Source organism: Choloepus didactylus, chromosome X (assembly GCF_015220235.1).
Source record: "Choloepus didactylus isolate mChoDid1 chromosome X, mChoDid1.pri, whole genome shotgun sequence".
Taxonomy (NCBI): domain Eukaryota; kingdom Metazoa; phylum Chordata; class Mammalia; order Pilosa; family Megalonychidae; genus Choloepus; species Choloepus didactylus.
The window spans coordinates 80,372,240-80,379,141 of NC_051334.1; positions in this window are offsets into that span (position 1 = coordinate 80,372,240).

Consider the following 6,902-nt stretch of genomic DNA (forward strand, 5'->3'; position numbering starts at 1 on the left):
CATTTTCAACCTCTTTTGTGTCTTTGAATTTAAGGTGAGTGTCTTGTAAACAGCATATAGTTGGATCAGGCTTTTTTATCCATTCTGCCTACCTGTGTCTTTCGATTGGTGAGTTTAATCCATTAACATTCACTGTTATTGTAAAGGCAGTTCTTATTCACCCATTTTATCCATTGTGATTTCCAGAGTTTTTAATTTAAAAAATTCAGTTCCTTTAATAGTTGCAAGATATTCTGGTTATGTATTTAATCTAAATTTCAGGTGGTCTATGCACATTTAGGGCTGCTATATCTTTTTGGTGGATTGAACATTTTATCTTTAGGTATTGGACCCATCTTCCCTTAGTAATTGTCTTTCTGAGAAGTCTACGTTATCTCATATTAATGTATCTACTACTGAAGTTTTCCTTGAGTTCCAGTAGCTCACAAAAACAAACTCATGCAAGGACTCTTTCACAGTCCTTGCAAATTGTCTCTACTTTGGCTGGTCCTCTGCTTCGGGGTATAGCCCTTTACTGAGAAGATCAGCTTGAGGCTAATGGAAGTATAGGGTCTTCTTGGTCTTATCTAAGCATGAATAGAGCCTTCTCCTTTTCCTGGTCTTTTGTTTGCTCCTGAATTAGGAATTCTTGTTTACAGGAATTTAAATGTCCCACTACTCCCTATCAGTTAGTCTTTCATGGCTTCCTGGGTGCTCTATTGTACTGCTTAATGCAGGTAGTCCTTTGCCCCAGGCCACTTTGACTTAATTATTTCTCATACAGCTTTCTCTGCCTGCTGGTCAGTTTCTGAGAGGGCAAGCGTGAGTCAAGTTTCCTAGTTTAGCCTTTCAGGTTTCCACCAGATAAACTGGCTCTGACATACTGATACCCCACGTTTGCTCATAGCAGTTACTCTGTTCCCTCTGGAACAGGGTGAGGGAGCCACAGTGGGAGCCCAGACTAGCTCTACACCTTACCTTGGAGGCTGTGTGTGAGGTGATATCAAGGGTGCCTGGAGCCTCACCTACTGTTTTTAAAGCTGTTTTCTTAATTCAGTATTTCCTCAGTTACTGAAGTCCTTTAACTGTTTTCTGAAGTTTTGAGGAAGATCTTTGCCAATTTTTGCTAGTTGTTCAAAGATTCTTTGTGTGTGTGGGGGGTCACCCTGGAACATCTTAAACTGCCATCTTGTTAGACTGGAAAACTTTTCTAGGTCATGCATTTTATTAGGAGTATCACAGAATTGGTGTCATACTCTTCTCAGTGCATTATATCGGGAAGCACATACTCTCTGTTTTGTTCATGTTAACTTAGATCAGTTGTTTATGTTTCTCAGTTTTCCACTGTAAAGTTTCTGTCTTTCTCATTTTGGAAGACGCATTAAGACTTTTAATTATCCTGTTTTTCATCAAATTTCAATCACTGTTTTAGCATCCAGTGATGATTCTTTCTTGATGTAATTATTATTATGGTAGTTGTGAGTTATGAGTTTCTAATTGCAACATTCCTACTATACTTATTGACACTCCATTGTGAGAAAAGGCTTTCCCTTCTTACGATTTATTGACTTACGTTTATCACTATGGATGTCTGATTTATATTGTATTCTATTGTCTATAATACTACCAATATTCTTTTTTGTTATTTAAAATATCCCACAGTTATCCAGTGGAATGCCATTCCAGCTGGGTGCTAAGTCCTTTTGACATGTCCTTATTATTTTTTGAGTACTTAAGTTGTGGCCCTACAAGATGTTTCATGTTCATCTTGACTTTCCCTGTCATTGCCCTGGAATCAGCCATTTTCACAAGGAGCCTTAATATCTTTTAGTGGAGAATGTTACTTACAAATTCAGTGTCATTGCAAGTAGGGCTTATGAGTCGACAGAGCTGGGAAATAGAGAGGCATAAACACAACCATACATGTTTATAAATCTGTTGTAAACCACACATTCATATTGATACCTCCAGTTCTAAACTAATGCATAGAGTTGACTGTAGTTGTCTCTTTTTCCACATCTCTAACTCCCTTTTCTTACTGTGAGAAACATGGCTTCCATTATCCACTGTATATCTACTTATTTTCTGTCCTAGAATGTACTTTATATACTTGAGGAATTTCTAATCATCCTGTTGGGAAAAATGACCTTATTAATGGGAGTTCAGTATCTTTTTACTTTTCTTTATATCTTTATTCTCATTGTATATACAGTGAAAATACTGTTATAATTGATTATGGGAAAAGTTTTTAGAAATCACATACAGATTACTGAAGAACATCTGTAGTTTTATTTATGAATTTGTAGCCAAAAACCATGACCAATCTTTCTGCTTATTACTGAGCAAGGACTCGCTGCCCAGTGCACACAGAGGCCAATACTATGACATTAGGATTTTGAGAAATTAAAGACTTTTATTGTAATATCGACCAGCAAAGAGACAGGAGGCAAGGCTCAAATCTGTCTCCTTGATCTGAGAGTTAAGGGAGATTTTATGGGAATGGGAGGTAGAAGGTTGGAACAGAAATGGGGAGGTTTGAGTTTGCATAGTCCAATTGGTTAATTTATAGCGTTGTCCGTATGTTGTAGAATGGAATTTAGGGTAAGTCTTTGTCATTGATGGACCTGTTGCATTGGATTTGCTTCCAATGTCTCCTTGTCCTCATAATCATGGCTCCAAGGGAAGCAGTCTTTGTTCTTGATGTTTCACAGGTCATCTAAAGGACAACAGTCTGCTCACGTTATATAAATTGTGGATAAAGCCTGGCTGCCTGCAAAACAAGCACAGAAGAAAAGGTTTTGGAAGAGAGGAAATCCTCACAGACTGGTTTTGGCCTGCCCATGGTTTTACTTCCAGAAACAAAAATAATTGCAGAAGTGGGAAATCCTTCCTTGGGCTGATTAGTATGGCCATGGTTTCCAAAATGAAAAGAATGCAATGTTAAATGAAAAGTCAGAGGACAAAAATAGTTTTTGAGATTATATATATCTTCCAAACCTCCAGGGTTAGCCAAGTTGTAGTAAAGCCAACACAATCTGTTTGCCTTAATGTTTACTACTAAAAACTGCTTAAAAAAAAAAAACTATGTGAGGACTGGAAATTAAATAATAGTGAAAAAATGGTAAAAAAATAGAATGAGTCATCTCTGGAACATGTGAAATTATGTCAAAGGTCTGATATTTCTTTCATTGAGGTCTCAAAAAGGGAGGAAGTAGGTTGGTGCAGGAGAATGTTTAAAGAAATAATGGCTAAAAAATTCCTACCTTTGGTAAAAGACAAATTTACAGTTTGAAAAAGATAAGTGAACCCCAGACAGAATAAACTTAAAGTAAATCACTCAACAATAACACAATCAAATTGGTGAAAATCGAAGATGCTAAAAACATTCTTGAAATCATCCAGAAATGAATGGCTCATTGTATATTGGGGAACTGCTTTTCAATTTACTAGATTCTCATCAGAAGAACTGGAGGTGAGAAGACAGTGAAACACGTTTAAAGTGCTGAGGGCAAAGAAATGCAGTTCAAAAGTCGATACCCAGCAAAAATACCTTTCAGGAATTCAGGTGCAGTAAATGTGTTAAAGGAATCAGGAGATCCAACAGAATTCTTAGTTAACAGACTTGTTCTAAAAGAAATGCTAAAAAAAGTTATTCAGACTGAATGGGAATGATACCAGAAGGGTACTTGGAACCTCACAATTGAAGAAATGTTGAAATAAATGGCAAATATCTAGATAAATATAATAAAATATTTTTGTTCCTACTTGTTTAAATTATGTATGACTTGAAAGCCAAAACTAGAAACTAGTCGAGGGAAGGTTTCAATGTATGTATGTATAACACATAAGGTAATTATAAACAAGTATTAAATAGAACACATTTTAAGGCTTCTAAATTTTAATTTCAGTGGTAAAATATTAACTCTAAGACTGTGGAAAGCTGGATATCTATTGTTTTTTGTTGTCTTATTTTTAATTGAATTTTATTCAGATATATTCACAAACCATGTACTCATCCACAGTGTACAATCAGTTGTTCACAACACTATTATATACTTGTGCATTCATCACCACATTAAATTTTTGAACATTTTCATTACCACACACACAAAAAGAATAAGAGTAAAAGTTAAATGAAAAAAGAACACCCAAAACATCCCATACCCCCCATCATTCCCTATTGTTCATTTGCCTTTTGTCTCATTTTTCTACTCATCTGTCCATACACTGGATACATCTTCTAATCAAATCAATGAGCTGAAGGAAAATCTTGCAAAAGAGATGAAAGATGTAATGAGGACACTTGGAGACCATAAAGAAGAGTTTGTAAGCTTGAGAAAACAAATGGCAGGGTGATGCTATCAATATGGTGATGTAAACAGCTACTGAAAACTCCTCTCCAGAGATTCAATGAGAAAAGAGACAATTCTGAATAGTTTGAAACTCTGGAGTATCATATAGACAGGAAAAGGACCCTGCAGATGCTGAAATGAAGAAAGAGAAGAAATGTCAGGTAGGAATCTTCCATCCCAGACCAGCCGGTCCTCCCTCCTCCCCCACTTGGTCTCAGTGTCAAAAAGGCACAGCATCAGCTGATGGGAACTCTCCCAACAGGGACACAGATTTTAAAATCACTCACAGCAGTGAGACATACTCCCACCAAAGACCTGGGGGCAGGGGAGGACATTTCAAGGCCCGGGTTAGTGAGGGACAAAAAGACTGAGAAAACATGGACAGAGACTGTTTCCAGCCCTGGGTTTGAAACCATTCCCCCACCCATGAGGGAAGTAGCAGCTGGAAGTCGTTTCCTTGCCTTGGGGATGACTGAAGTACTGGGTCAGCTGAGGAAGTACCCTGCCACAGGTGTGTCCCCACATCGGACCACATTTTGACCAGCAAAGTGAGGGCATAGGAATTGTGCAGTTTCAGCTCACCTATGTAGAAACAGCCTGTGCTTGGAGGCAAAGCTGCCTCTGAGGACTATTAAGTTACTGAATAGCTGCTATCTGCTGGACAGTCTGGAAAGTGCAAGGGAATACTGACAACTGGCCAGCAGGAGAAACAAAAGAAATACAGAGATCCAAGAAAACCCAAGGCAAAAGAGAGAAAACAACCTCCAGAATAATCTAATCAAGAACATCAGATGCCTAAACAACAGAAAATCAAGAGCCACATGAGGCTCAAAGGAACAAACTAACACCTTGTACCGGTTTGTATATATTATGTCCCCCAGAAAAAGCCACGTTCTTTGATGTAATCTTGGGTGGGGGACATATCAGTGTTAGGTTGTAATTTTTTAGTGCTTCCATGGAGATTCGCCCTGCCCAACTGTGGGTGATGACTCTGGATAATTTCCATGGAGGTATTACCACACCCATTTAGGGTGGGTCTAAATTAAATCCCTGGAGCTATATAAATGAGCTGACAAACAGAAGGAACTCAGTGCAACTGAGAGTGACATTTTGAAGAGAAGCTACAGCCAAGAGGGGCACTTTGAAGAACACACTGGAACTGAGAGAGGAGCTGAAGCTTACAGAGACATTTTGGAGATGGCCTTTGAAAGCAGACTTTTGCTCTGGAGAAGCTAAGAGAGGACAAATGCCCCAAGAGCAACAAAGAGTGACATTTTTTGAGGAACTGCAGCCTAGAGAGGAACGTCCTGGGAGAAAGCCATTTTGAGACCAGAATTTTGGAGGAGATGCTAGCCACATGCCTTCCCAGGTAATGGACATTTTCTGGACGCCGTTGGCCATCCTCCAGTGAAGGCACCCGACTGTTGATGCATTACCTTGGACACTTTATGGCCTTAAGACTGTAACTATGTAATCAAATATATCCCCTTTAATGAAAGCTAGTCCATTTCTGGTGTTTTGCATTCCGGCAGCGTTAGGAAACTAGAACCCACCTCAACTGAGATTCAAGAGTTGAAACAACTAATTATAGATGTTCAGACAAAGTTTCTGTATCAATGAGTTGAAAGAAAGCGTGACAAAAGAGATGAAGGATATGAAGAAGACACTGAGTGACCATAAGGAAAAATTCATAAGCTTGAAAAACAAATGGCAGAACTTATGGGAATGAAAGTCACAATAGAAGAGATGAAAAACACAATGGAGACATACAACAGCAGACTTGGAGAGACAGAAGGATTACCGAGCTAGAGAACAGGTCATCTGAAATCCTACATGCAAAAGAACAAATAGGGAAAAGAATGGAAAAATATGAGCAGTGTCTCACGGAATTGAATGACAACATGAAGTGCATGAATATATGTATCATGGGTACCCCAGAAGAAGAGTAGGGAAAATGGGCAGAAAGAATAATAAAGGAAATAATCAATGAAAATTTCCCCTCTTATGAAGATCATAAAATTACAGGTCCAAGAAGCACACACTACCCCAAACAGAATTGATTCAAATAGACCTACGTCAAGACACTTCTTGATCAGATTGTCACATGTTCAACACAAAGAGAGAATTCTGAAAGCAGCAAGAGAAAAGCAGTCCATCACATACAAGGGAAGCTCAATAAGACAAGTGCAGATTTCTCAGTAGAAATCATGGAGATGAGAAGGCAGTGGTATGATATATGCAAGATACAGAAGGAGAAAAACTGCCGACCAAGAATCCTGTATCTATGGTTTCAATTTCTAAATCAGCCACTAAAAAATCCCACAGAGATATAACCAGAAGGTATGGTACTTGTATTATGCTAACAATAACAATAATGAAAAGATAACTTAAGTAGCTATAGTAATAACAGCCAAACTATACTTAAGAAGGGATGTTATCAAGGATAAAGATGGATATTACCTCATGGTTAAAGGGTCATTTCATCAAGAATAAACAATAATCTTAATTAAGTGTGTATGCACCGAATACATGAGGTCTCAGATACATGAAGCAAATATGATAGAACTGAAG